The sequence below is a fragment of the Ambystoma mexicanum genome, chromosome 6p (assembly GCF_040938575.1).
Source record: "Ambystoma mexicanum isolate Mex_15411 chromosome 6p, UKY_AmexF1_1, whole genome shotgun sequence".
Lineage (NCBI taxonomy): Eukaryota > Metazoa > Chordata > Amphibia > Caudata > Ambystomatidae > Ambystoma > Ambystoma mexicanum.
The window spans coordinates 906,688,570-906,703,231 of NC_090935.1; the positions used below are offsets into that span (position 1 = coordinate 906,688,570).

Genomic DNA, 14,662 nt, shown 5'->3' on the forward strand with positions numbered 1-14,662 from the left:
ACTTTGCATACTGCCTAACTCTTCTTGAGGGAAGTCTGACTGCTCAGCCACAGCTACCAGGTAAATCTGGGTGGTTCAGACTGCTACCAAGTGGGTTTACTGCCAGCACCTGTAGGCTTAAATCTTTTGCAGTGTTCCCTAAGGGAACTGCACAGGTTTCTGCCTAACATCAAAGAGAACCTCCCGAGCCCATTATGACCAACAATTGTGATGCCGTGTGCAAGTGGCAAACTCAGAGCAGAGCCGAGCAGCCTGCTCTCCGTGGAGCGCAGAACTAAGATGGAGGCCGCAATATAATTCAGAGCCCTGAACCTGGAACACAGCCCCATACCAGAGCAGCACTAACCCATGTAAGAGGCTGTAGACGATCGCTGAAGCGGTAGGCTCATTGTACGAATTTGAATGAGCGATACACTTTGCAGCAGTGGAGGGAACCAAGCGATCACAGCTTCGCCAAAAAGGGTACTGGAATGAAATTTGCAGTATAATTGTGCGCCCATGCTGAAGACGCTGCTCCAAACAGGAACTAAAACTGCTTGCGAGCCACTAGGAGTAAGGAAGAGGGCAGAGGTTCTCATCAAAACTGGGGCGCACACTTTCACAAGCCGTACATTGAAGAAGGCTGCCTTTCTTATGCCCGAAATAATACAAAAACCCGGTTGACCCCCACCCCAACCCGCACAGTGGTGGGCATGCCTCTGCCCAGAGCCACGGCTCTGAATTGAAGGTAATTAGTCACGGGAAATATCGATTAAGGGCAAGGGGTGAGGTAGCAGCAGTATTCTCAGGGCCCGGAATCAATACGTCAACAGAAATGCACACTCAATCTACCCCTTTGTGCACAGGGGATCTCTTCAACGGGCAACACCATGTTGACATGATAGTGCGGTAATAATAAAGGATTTGCACAGCACATGCTTCTACAAGTTGAAATCCCCAGTGCAAGATAGCAGCCTTTTTTTGGGGATGGTATTCTCCACAAAGGCAACAGCAATATTAATTTGGGCCCCAAGCCACGTCATTTACAACAGGACTTGACTCACAATTACAGATGTCATAATCCCTCCTAAAATGGATTGGCTGGTCTCTGACGATAACGAAAAGGTTAAATAATATACCTTTCTAAATATAAATATATCTAAGCACAACAAAGTCAGACTTCGGCGAATCCCAGTTTCCATTACTGATGCAGAACTAGTAAACTGCATACAGGATTTGTTCAGGGATATTCTGGGCCTCCCCAATGGCACTGACATGGTTTAGGAACGTTGCCACTGGGTGTTCTCCACCTATCAAAAAAGAAAAGGGGTTCTTCCTGATGTCTTAACTATGGTCCACCTTTTCCATGAAAAAGAAAAAATTATGAGAAAGGCGAAATCCTTTAAGAATACAGGAACTAACTCAGGCATGATAGCAGGTGCACGCCTCATCATCGTCTAGATAGGGGTCTGCTGGATCTGCACAGGAACGCCTGGGGAGGGTATATAAGAAGAGATGAAGCCATGAGATTACAGAGGCGGGTTGGGGGAACCTCGGGGCGGGAGGGTGCTCACTCTTGGAATGTGGTGGGGATATCTGGCGTTGGACTCAATGGGGGGCAGGTTGTGGTACGACTCTCGAGGTTTGGATTCGAGGGGGGCCACAGGCCAGTTGTTCCGGCTCACCAGGGAGGGAGGGGGGAGGAGGGGAGAGGGAGCCCACATTGCAGAAGAGGGCAATCAGGTGGAGGGGGGCAGGGGAGAAGGGGAGTACCAGGATGGGGTACCTGAACCCAACATCTGAGAGATTCAGGGAAAAGCGAAATTCTCTGATCCAACATCCCAACTAGAGGTACAATGAGAATTATCTCCCTCAATATTAACAGGCTTAATTCCCCAGTCAAGTAGAAAAAATTAGAGCGCTATATCAGATGTGAGCGCCCGGATATTGTAACGCTGCAAGAGACCCACATACATTCGCGGGACAGACCAAGGGTCAAAATATGGGGCTATTCTAGATTGATACAAGCCACACAACCCAGCAAGAAGGCGGGGGTCCTAATAGCGCTGAATGACGGGCTAGATTTGCGAGTCACAAGGAAGGACGCGGACGAGCAGGGAAGGTATCTAGCAGTGTCCCTGGAGGGGGTGGGGGAGACATTTACGGTAGCGACTCTTTATGCTCCGAATACAGCACAAGACCCCTTTACCAATCCACACTAGACAAATTCGAGGGGTTCGCCAGATTACTGATTATACTTACTGGAGATTTCAATATCGCATGGGACCCGACTAAGGACAGGAGTTCTGGGGCGGCGTCTCCACATAGTGGCCCATCACACGAACTGAGGGACAAAATCAGCAACCGGCCCTGGTGGACGCATGGAGGGTGATACGCGGGACACAGAGGGATACACGTTTTACTCGCATGCCCACCGCTCCCACTCCAGAATAGATTACCTCTGGCTGTCGACAATTGGGAGAGGTGAACGATATCACTATCAGCACTACAATACTATCGGACCACGCCCCAATAACCCTAAACATTAAGGGGAATAGAAGGCCCTCGGGATTGCGGAAATGGCGCAACAAGATGCCTCTATTCAAAGACCAACTTCTCACCCTGGAGGTTGAGAAAGAAATAGAACGCTTCTTTTCGACCAACAAAGCAGGGCACACATCCCTTCAGGTAAGATGGGATGCCTTTAAGGCCACCTCGAGGGGCACTATTATCGCAATCAAAGCAAGAAGGGACAGAGAAATAAGATTAGAGGATGCTATGTTGGAAGAGGAGCTTAAAGGGATATTGGCCAAAATGGGCAATAATCAGACCGCGGCCACCAAAAGAGCGTACAGAGCTGTCTGAGGTCAGCTAGACCTAATCCAGACAAGAAAAGTGGAAGGCAATCTCCTACAGCTTAGGCAAAAATACTACATCAAAGCCAATAAGGCAGATCGCTTGCTGGCGAGAATGCTCAGAAAGGAACAGAAAGATAAAACAATAGTGGAAATAAAAGTTGGCGAGGGGGGTCGAAGTGCTAACAACGATGACATCAAAAGGGAATTCACCAGATTTTATTCCTCCCTATACGCTTCTGACAACCCATCACATACGACCCAGCTAGAATACTTAAATAGAGTCCATCTAACCTGCCTATCAGAAGAGGAGAAGGAATCACTAGAATGGGACATCACGGAGGACTAAGTGAGGGCTGCAATGAAGTCCTTACCTACCCTTAAATCTCCAGGGCCGGATGGGTTTGTAGCTGAATTTTACAAAACCCACAAGGAAGTGTTAATACCGACCTTAACTGCCCTTTTTAACCAAATAGGCAGGGACAGCCTCGTCACGAGATCAATGGAGGAGGCGAAAGTAGTCCTCATCCACAAAAAGGGGAAAGACCCTTCAGAATGCTCCTCCTACCGTCGCATAGCATTGATGAACGTGGGCTCCAAGATTAAAGCGAAGATATTAGCAACAAGGTTAGATCATATAATCCCCAAATTGGTCCACTCGGACCAATCAGGATGTGTGAAGGGTTGGCAGACGGGGGACAATGTCAGAAGACTGGTCCATCTGATAGAGAAGGTCAATAAAAGACAAATCCCCGCCCTCCTCATGGTGGTCGACGCCGAGAAGGCATTTGACTGGGTGGAATGGGGATTCTTATTCACAACGATGCAAAAACTGTGATTTGGCCCCAAATTTCTGGACAGTCTCAAGGCTAAAAATAGAAATCCAACTCTCTGGCTAGCGGTAAACGGACACCCGACAGAACCAGTGACCATCTAGAGAGCGGGACCAAACAGGGATGCCCGCTATCCCCGATACTATACGCACTCCACCTCGAGCCCTTTGTGGAAGCGGTAAGATGCAATCAGAAAATAAAGGGGGTCCTGTTCGCCGGGGCTTCTCATAAAATAGCAGCATTCGCAGACGACATGATATTGTCCCTGACGCAGCCAGATATAGCCCTGCCAGCGGTAGAAAGGGAGCTCCTGCAATTTGGAGCCTTAGCAGGCCTTAAAATGAATGCCTCCAAAACAGAAATCCTCAACCTCACCATTCCGAAGGAACCTGCTGAGGCCTTAAGGCAACTTCCCCATACAGATGGGTCGGGAATGTAATCACCTATCTGGGCACAAAGCTGGCTAAATCGATTGAACAAATGCATCAGGCCAACTATCCACCCTTGCTTGAGAAAATGAAGTCCAAATTGGTGGACTGGGGGGCCCCTAGCTATTTCAGGGTTGGGATGCATTAACACACTAAAAATGGTTGTGCTCCCACAAGTGCTGTACTGTTTTGCAGCTCTACTGGTATATACGCCGCCTGCCTTTTTCAGGGCATTGAACAAAATAACCAGCAGATTTGTGTGGGTCAATAAACGCTCAAGGATGGCGGCTAGGCTGATGAGAACTCCTCTGGACCAGGGAGGCATGGGGAGCCCTGACTTTAGGGCGTACTACAGTGCAGCCCAACTCAAAATGATTTGGGACTGGCAAAAAGACGACCGGTGGAAGGTGTGGAGGTCAATGGACAGGGCGGTTCTGGGGGAAGATCTAGAATTTGTTCTATGGAAGCCGAAACAGGACAGGCCCAATCGTATGCACAGTAGTGCACTCTTGGACCTAGTGGGCCGAGCGTGGGTTGAGGGAGTGAGGGAGGCCCATTTTACGGCCTTCTCTTTGCACTACACACCCCTGTTCGGAAATCCACAATTCACTCCGGGGTACAATACAGCAGCGTTCGATACTTAGCACCAGGGGGTTTGCAGGATGCTAAGGGATATGTTCAGTAATGGGAAGATTAAAAAATTTGAGCAATGTGTAGTAATCTGGCCTACAGATTAGCTGTGAGTGTGAGGTCATCTCCAGTGGAATGTTTGCGTGGAATGTTTGTGTGGAGGTGTTCTGCTGGTGACGGTTGGAGAGGAGAGTGAAGCAGTGAGCTGAGCAGATGGGTGTGGGGGTGAGCCCAGTGTTTCCCGTGTCATCTTGTGTCCCCTACCATCCCTGTGTCTTGTGGAGGAGTTCAGGACATGGACAATAAAGAACCTTAGAACTTACCTTGATGTACTGGCGGTCCAGGATGGAATGACTAACGTTTGTGCAGAGGAGCAGTATTCGGTTGTAGTTCTTCCTTATACTGCGGTTTGTGGTTCTTTGTGTGGTTCCTCGGTCATTGTCAGGCTTTTGTTGTTGCTTCCTTTGGGGGCGGTTGGTTAGTGCTCGGAGGGGCAGCTCTGAGACTTGGGGAGGCAGACCGAAGTGGAAGGTGACTTGTGCTAAAGTGGGTAAGTTAGTTAGGGTAGTTGTGTTAGTGTTGGCTAACAATAGTTTGGCTAGGGGTGGCAGCCCTCGGTCCTCAGGGGCAGCTCTGGACAGGTGCAAGTGCTCTGTTTGTTATTTTGTGGCCTCGAGGTGTGGACCGAGGGAGTGGTGAGTTGTTTTTAGGTTGCATGCCGTTGGCACTTTCTACTTGGTCCGAGGGTGTCCTGCAAATGTTGCCCTTTCGTGTGGTTCCCATTATTGGTGCTACCAGGGTTTCTGCACATAGGCGGCTGCTGTGTTGCGGAATCCTGGTAGTGTGTTGTGTTGGGGTGTTAAGGTCTTTTGCCGGTCACATTACCTTGTTATTCTTTTGTTTTCCCATGAGGGAGTGGTGTAGAAACTGGCTTTGTGTTTCTAAAGGGAGGAGAAGTGTAGTAATCTGGCCTACAGATTAGCTGTGAGTGTGAGGTCATCTCCAGTGGAATGTTTGTGTGGAGGAGTTCTGCTGGTGACGGTTGGAGAGGAGAGTGAAGCAGTGAGCTGAGCAGATGGGTGTGGGGGTGAGCCCGGTGTTTCCCGTGTCATCTTGTGTCCCCTACCATCCCTGTGTCTTGTGGAGGAGTTCAGGACATGGACAATAAAGAACCTTAAAACTTACCTTGATGTACTGGCGGTCCATCATTGTTACACAATGTAAGGCAGACCTTGCGGTAGGCGAAAGGGAAAGGTTTAGGTACTTCTGAATGCGCCACTGGCTGCACCATCTTAGCATGCAACAAGCGGCAAGTCGTCAGCTGACCGCATTTGAAAGGTATCTCAGCAGGGAATCTGGGGACAGGCACCTGATCACAGCAATGTATAAACATTTGAAGACAGGAGAGCAACCCCCAGTGAGGCCATACATGAGGAGTTGGGAAGCAGCCTTGGGAGGGGTGGGGAGAAAGAGTGGACCAGGCTCTGGTCACAGATTCACAAGTTAACGAGGTCTCTACAGATAAGGGAGATCTGGATGAAATTGGTAACCCAGTGGCACTTGACCCCCTCGAGGCTCCACAGAATGTATCCAGGGGTATTGCCCCTCTGTTGGAGGGACTTTGCGGTGGAGGGCACCTGGGAGCACATATGGTGGACCTGCCCGAAGATTGCGAAATATTGGGAGGGAGTCCTGGAGGCAGCTAATCAAGTCCTAGGAATGGACCTTAGGCGATACAAGTCCCTTGCGCTCATAGGTCTGGGGGGACCACTTGAAGCATACAAGACCAAGGCGGGGTGAAAGATGTATGCGACAACGATGATGGCGGCGGCCCCGGTACTGGCCCACAAATGGAAGGCAAGGGAGCCTTCCTCAGGACCATGAATGGGTCGCAAAACTGTGGGGCTTGTTAGAAATGGAGTGGCACACGTATTCCATCCAGGGGGATCACGGCAAATTCTCCACAGACTGGGCTTCTCTAATTCGGTATTTGATGGACGGAGCAAGAGTGGTATGGTGCCCCTGTTCTATGCAGCTCTTCGGGATAGTAGAGCGCCTTGGAGAGGGCGAACTAGGAGAGACCCAAGGGCACGTGGCCCTCACACTCATGCTTACTTACCCATTGAACACTGCCCATAATGCAAAGGTTGATATGTCAATTCTTGGGTCTACTCTCGAACCAGGGGGAGCGGAGGGGGGAGGTTGAAGAGGGGGATTCCTTTTATGTTTGCAATTGTTAATGTTTAAAAATGCCAATAAAATCTTAATTGAAAAAAAGAATGCAGGAACTAAAACACCATTTGGCTCAGGTTATGCTGCAAAAGCACTGCACTATGAAAGCGGTAACCCCCTTGGCTTCAAGAACGGTCTATTCCGTAGCGTTGGGGAGTTCCATTTAAACTCCTTTTTGATTATGAGAATGAGCATCGTCGAATATCTTCGCTGGAGCAGGCCTCCTCCCTGCTCCAGATTACATTCTTTTATTGTGTGCGTATAGTTATTTCAAACTTTTACACATTTTATATCATTCAAAAAATTACATAAGAGAAATGTCATCTACATTCATCCAAATTACACAATTACAAATTACACGATTACTTTCAAGATATATCACAAAATATGAAACAAACAATAGTTATTCATTCTCTTAAACCAGTGCCTTGCAAATGAAAGATACCTAAAATGTAATAAAATGTTACTCTACCTATCATATACACTTGTCCAAGAGTTTCCCTTACTACTAAGCTTTCACAATGACGTCAGATTCACACCCACCGCCCCCGCATTCAATCTTACCCAGAATCTTTCATTCATGAGTAAGGCTGGGTCCTTTGAGTACATTTTTTTTTAAAGCTGTATCTCTTAGGTGCAATGTGCCTGAAAAGGTTGTGAACCAATACTTCAAAGATTCTCTCTGCCCGATTACTTTGCATAGTCTACACCCTCTATCCACCGGAGCCAAACCTCTTATTGGCCCCCACCTCTCTAATGACCCCAGTAAATAATTCTAAATCGGAAGAAAGTATTGCGCAAAATGGGGTTTGGGAACCTAACTAAGTATAGTGGAGTATTCAGAGGGTGTCTATGTAGTTGCGCAAAGTTGTGGTATAATTTGCATTTGGTATGCTTATCTTGGTCTTTAGCCCAAGCCATTATTTTCATTTTTTCATAGGACTTAACAGGGTTAGACATTAGACTGTTCTTGTCCATGCCTGAATTAGCCAATGTCCTCACCATTTTGCACAAACGTACACAGTGCCACACGAGCTTAGCAGTGTCTGGATTCTCTAGCACAAGGATACAGTCCAATTATTAGCATCAGGGCCTTCCGTGCCCAAGTCTCTTTGCCTTTCAAAGTCTCTTCTTTCAGAGGGCCTGATGTGACAATCAAAGAATACGCTCTTTTCGTCTTTAAGATTTCACAAGTACTACATTTCTCAGGCGATTCACTATTCACCTCGGATCACCCTTAGCCGGGCTCCGATCCTCTTAACACAATATTTGTAGGATATTCATGCATCCAATTTCTTGGGTGATTCACGGTTCACCCCGGATGACCCGCAGCCGGGCTCAGATCCTCTTTAACACGCTGTTCAATTAGTCTCCCTCCGCTGGGCTTGGACAAATTTCAAGTTAACTTTTTACCACAAACTTGCTTTAACCAATAGCTCTGTTGATCTCCCTCCGTCGGGCTCGGACCAACTTCATCTAAACAACTGTCTCTACGCTATTAACATCAAAGACGTTCGATTGTGCATGGGATTTTGCTCGACCCGTTGCAGGACCACTTCCATTCACAATTCTTTGGCACTTTATCGCTTTTGCCACCTTTCAGTTGGATACCTTACAGAGACTTTCAAAAGAGCATGCACGCGGTGCCGGACCACTCTAAGGTATTGCATCTTGGCTTCAAAGTTCAATCACTCATTTGTTCATCAATTTTACTCGCATTGATTATCGCATACGCTTCATACACTGTTCTCTTCAGCGTTCACTATACAATGTTGCCACTTGCAACCTTAGCTTCAACACGTGTTACACAGGAGCAAACCCTAACACAAAAGATCAAAGTGACTGAACAGCCAAAAATTGGGGTAATTACTAAATGTAGGAGTGACCACAAAACACTGAATAAAATTCTATCCAAACATTGGTATCTTCTGAAGCTGGATGAGAACATTGCTAACCATGTTGACGACAAACCGAGGATTATCTTTAAACGAGTGGAAACATTGAAAAACAAATTGAGACCATCCAATCTACGGGATCCAGCGCCAGAACAAATACCAAATTGGTTGAATTCACCAACAAATAGATTCAGAAAATGTGGGAACTGCACGATTTGTGCAAGAATGCACACACTAAAACAGATACATTTACGAGGTCAAGCAACAAGGTCCTTAAAATTGTGCAACCTATTAACTGTTAGACCAAGTACGTTATATATGGTATAATATGCGCCTGTAACTTGGTGTACATAGGCAGCACAATTAGAGAATTAAGGACACGGGTGCGTGAACACCTGGCCAAGATTGGGAGCCAGGACCCTAGATTACCCCTTGCGTGCCATTGGCAAGATAAACACCAAATAGACAACAAAGCCAATATCAGATTTATTGGCCTGAAGAAAATCATACTGGGCAAAAGAAGGGGTAATAAAGAAAAGAAATTACGGCAAGCTGAGGCAAGAATTATTTGCAAATTGAACACTACAGTCCTCGGCCTGAACACAGATAATGAAATGGTGTCTTTTCTTTAATATCGATACCTTGGAGTTGTAACATGTCTCTCTATGCTTATGTATGTGTTAAACATAAGACCCAGCTATATTAATTGGTTGGGTATGTCAACAATATTGATAACAATGTTGATTTGCCTTAATTGTCACCACCAAGTAATTGTAACACGTAATTATTTGGATAGGCTCATTATTGGATAGCCGAGATTAATCAAAGTTAATTTGGGCTCACAGACGTTCTAATTATTAATAAATTAGAATCCGGACCCATCTTTAAAAAAAACTTTTATAACACTAATATGCATTTGGTCCTTAATCATTTTCTAACCCATTTTTGCATATTCCCCAATTTGGACCCACCCTTAATATTAATATACTACCCATGCGTATGGATCCTATCGAACGTACGTGCCTGTTAGGCAGAAACCTGTGCAGTTCCCTCTGGGACCACTGCAAAAGATTTAAGACTACAGGTGCTTGGCAGTAAACCCACTTGGTAGCAGTCTGTACCACACAGATTCACTTGGTAGCTGTGGCTGAGCAGTCAGACTTCCCTCAAGAAGAGTTAGGCAGTATACAGAGTATTCACAATAGGTCAGAAGAACACAGTAGAACAAGTAAACACTGACCAGAGCTTGGTGTAAAAGAGATATAATTATTTATTTAAAACCACATCTAGTAAAACACACAGGCACTAATGTTAAGCAGTTCAAAAACATGGTCACTAAAAGATATACACTCCCTTAAAAGAATATTAGACAACTCTAAAGTAAAGCCCCACTTATTTTCAGACAGCGGTGAGCGCTTAACGCAGATGGCACTCTAATAATTTGTTTTAAAAAGGGAGAGAAGAGCAGAGTATAATTTGAAACAGATCCCAACACTTTCACAAGAACACAACAAGAGAGGAAGGCAAAGTAAAACCGTGAAGTTAGAGTTCAGAAGGCCGGATCCACTTTAAGAGGATCAGAACGAAATGTGTCCAAGGTCACACGGTTGCAGTGCACAAAAGTCTTGAAAAGGGTCAAAAAGAGTTGGACCAAAGAAAGGGACCAGTTAGATGGTCAAGATGGCCAGCCCAGTCCAGAAGGTTAAGGGATTATTATTACCTTGTAGCAATCTTTAGAAAGGGAGGCCTGGCGGACACGGTATCTTAAAGTGGTGAGAATACTCCAGCGGGGGCAGTTGTTCCTGGCAGCGGATGCAAGTCGGTGCTTCGTCCGGGGGAAGAGAGGATCTCGTCGGGGAGGAAGACAGGAGTCCATTGCACTGCCAGGGAAGAAACCAGCCGCAGAGTTCTCAGGTAAAAGGAGCGGTCCTTTTATTCGCGGTCCAGTGGTAAGTGGCTATCCGGTTGCCGGGGTGCCTGGCACGGGCAATTCGACCACAAGACGTCCTGGGATGCGAGAAAAAGAAGGTAAACTGGTTGTGCCCACCAGTCAGGGGAAGAAGCCTGTACAGCCGGGAGATCTTGTCTGTTGTCGGGAAGTGGCAAGTCAGTTCCGCAGGGCTCCACCGGTCGTGTCGTCGTGGTAGGTCGGCTCAGCTTCTCCCTCGTCGGATTCTCAGGTCCTATGGCGACTTCTGAAGTTCCAGTCCCCAAAGCCCTGCTTTTATGCAGCACACCCCCATTCACTCAGCCTAGCTGTCAATCAAACATGCTAAGTGGTGAGCCGGCCGGCTCACCACTTGGGCCAATTACACAAGAGTGCGACTTGAGTTACCAAGGTAACTCAGTCCAGGGTGCCTAAACCCCGTCCCACACTCCTTGTGGTACCCAGACAGAGTGGCACCACTTTTGGTGGCTTCTGTGGAGAAGCCCGCCAAAAAGTGGAACAAAGGGCTCGACTTGGGTTGGAGTCACAGAAGAGAACACAAACGCCATTTTAGAATCGAGTCCTGGCAAAAAATACCAACCGGCGAATTAATATTAAATAAATAAACCGGCGGTATGTTCGAGGCTATGAGAATTAAATAATTAAAGTTGGAAGCCTCGAACAATGGGAAAATCCCATAGGGATATATTCGCGGTCGAATATAAAAAGTAGTATCCACTGCCACCAGCCAAAACTCGATCAGGGGGGACGGAGACGTGCCCCCTCGACTAACAGACCCCGGGGCAATCGAATTGCCCCGACCAGTACCTCCACAATATGATGGTTTGTACCGGTTTCTGCGAATAATTTGGGACTAGTAAAGCCAATGGTGACTGTACATGCCCTGGGAGACAGTAGTCAGTCCCAGGGTATGGAGTCTATGGTGGGGTGTCACTATGACACCCCTGTGTCACTGCACGGAGGGTGCTGTGTAACACACACAGTAAAAACACATGAGACCCTATGGAGTAAAGGACCCCATAGCCCATAAAACACATTAACAGTCAAAGGAACACCATAAGTCATATCCAAGAGTGGAAGAAAAAGAGTCTCACTCTTAGCAGGAGAAAAAAAACAAACTCCAGAAATCCAGCAAAGATGCTGGGGGACTCACTAGGTTAGGAAATTCAGCCTAAAGAGAGAATTCTCCCTAACAGTGCCCATAGTGAGGTAACGAATTAGACTCACGAAAGGGCCACATTTGTCCCTTTCGGGAGTCAGGCACTATACGCCGCCTTGTAATGTCAGCCTTTTCCCAAAGCATGGCCGCCAGTGTAAGTAAACATCGAGGACGGACTCTAACGAGTTTGTTTCTATGACGACCAGGTTCACAATAACCTGGGGAGAGGACACAAGCCGGCGCCCCCTCGAGTTTAGGAATCACGCGATTTTACGCTAGAATTGAATCAGAAGGTAAGAGACCGTCTGTGATGTGCAGACTCCTTTTGAAGTAGCAATCTGCCTAGCGGATGAATGATTGTATACGGCGTGAACACCCGCACACAGACGTAATCACGAGTGCATGCTTATCCTAAGAACAGGACCAATCCGGGGTTATTAGATATATTTATATACTGATGAGAATATTTGTGACCCATATCACTATAGATGGGAAGCGGGTGTATTGAACTAAAACACCAGTGAATTAATCTTTACGTGAATACACACGCATAGCGCTCGATACTAGCTTTTGTCTCTCATTAGCACAGGGTGATCCCTACATATAACTAACACGAAGAGCTAGGATAATATTGAAAATGGGACTACCGATTTTGTACAGTCGGTCTCTGAGATTAAGAGTGACAATAAATCTATTCACCTCTTCAAGGGATCTAACCCGGACAATGATGAGCTGAGACGCTTTTTGACATAATAAGGGGAATACAAGATAATAAGGTAGCATGGAACCATCCTTCAATTTCCTGGAACCCTAATACGAATACTTAACATGTACTAAACCATTGAACTAAACATTATCTCTGCTTACTTCTCTTTCCCTTCCTTTGCATCCTCCCCTACGCCCATCCCATTTTTATCTGGTATTTCTTTTTATTTTACTTTTATATACATATGCATACTTGTTTGACTTTCTCACATTACTGTTCATGCTTATCATGTGATTGCACAATGGTGATATTAATTGTGCTTGCTTTTTTGCTTTTTTGTTATGTGGATTATGCTTTGCCATAACAAACACTGTTGTTGTTTAGATTAAGCAGCCCTGATTTGAAAAAGGCCTAGAGAAAGGCCAAAACACGTGTCATCAGGAAGGGCAAACCTTTTTTCATTGTAATAAAGCAATTACTCTGCAACTTGGGGCGCAGTCTCCTCTCTGGTTCATTTTTCAACTTACCTGTTTACTGTGGTCTTTTTTGGCTAAACCACTACCCAGTGAGACGCGACCCACTGTACAAAACGGATCACCTCAATACAGACAGTAGAGAAAATAACATGTCGCCACGTTAAGACCAGACCTACCTAGCCAAAACTTTCTACCTTTTTGTTGTGTTTGGACTTTTTCCATATGAGTATAGACTAGATTTTGAAATAGTTTCATATGCTGTCGCAATCTGGTAGCTGTTTGCAAAAGGGGAATGGTTGCCTCTTCTCTTTCTCCCCAGGTCCCCTGGGGCATGTCCAGGACATCTCTAGGTTCTCTACCATAAAGTAGATCAAAAGGAGAGAATCCAGTGGATGCCTGAGGAGTTTTTCTTACTGCAAATAGTGCCCAGGGGTTATGCGGTCCGGGTCCTTCCCGTCCTTATTTACCAATTTTCTTAGAATCATTTTGAGTGTTTTATTGAATCTTTCTACTAATCTGTCTGTTTGGGGATGGTAAACTGAAGTTCTTAAGGTGGTGATATGAAGCAGCTCCTGGACCTTCGCCCATGAGTTCGCTCATGAAATTGGACCCTTCATCCGTCAGGATTTCCTTAGGAAAACCAACCCTGGAAAAATATGGTAATAGACGTTTTAAAATCTGCAAGGTGGTGTTGTTCCGCATAGGGAATGCCTTGAGGTATCTGGTAGCATAATCAACAATCACAAGAACATATTTGTTACCCAGTCTAGAGCTTTCCAACGGTCCAATGATATCCATCCCAATCCTTTAGACAGGGACTTCTATTACTGGTAAAGCGTTCAGAGGGGCAGGCAAGGGAATGTAAGTACTGGTTTTCTGACATATTTCACATGTCTGAATTAGGTTTTTTATATCATCATGAATACCTGGTCAGTAAATCTTCCCACTGATGTGTGCCTGGGTCTTAGATTGTCCTAAGTGTCCACCTGTCAGATGAGAATGTGCAAACTCTAGTACAATCTTTGGGTATTGGGGATTACCTACTTACTTAGTTTTACTTAGGCCTTTTGTGGATGTTTCATTTCTGTACAGTAATCCTTGCTTTAGGAAGAAAAAAGGATTTCCCTTCTCTAATCCCTTCCCTTCGGGAATTGCTTGTAAGAAATCTTCAGCGAGTGCTGGATCATTTCACTGGGTGAAGGCTTGGTCAGAAGGATGGTAGGCTCTTCTTCCCTTTTTGCTTCAGTGGTAGATGGTTCATCAGCTTCCCCAAAGCCTAAGGCACCTGTCTCAGTATCTTCCAGTTCACTCTCTCTAAAATGAGGAAATGGAACCCTTTCAAGAATTCCTTATGCAACTTTGTCCCCACGATGTACTTCAAATGGAATTTCACCATGGTTCTGTAGGAAATCCTTTACGTCCCCCTGGAAGTCGGGATCTATGACTCCTGCTAGAAAATCTAGACCGACCTTCCAGGCCAGGCCAGATTTTGGGGCCATTCTTATATAACACCCGGGAGGG

General features: G+C 46.1%; 1 protein-coding gene across 3 annotated transcripts in view; it reads right to left on the bottom strand.

Annotated features, from left to right (window-relative positions):
* Window positions 1-14,662, bottom strand: part of YTHDC2 (YTH N6-methyladenosine RNA binding protein C2) — a 2,707,399-nt gene that overhangs the window by 251,061 nt on the left and 2,441,676 nt on the right. The window lies entirely within an intron of this gene.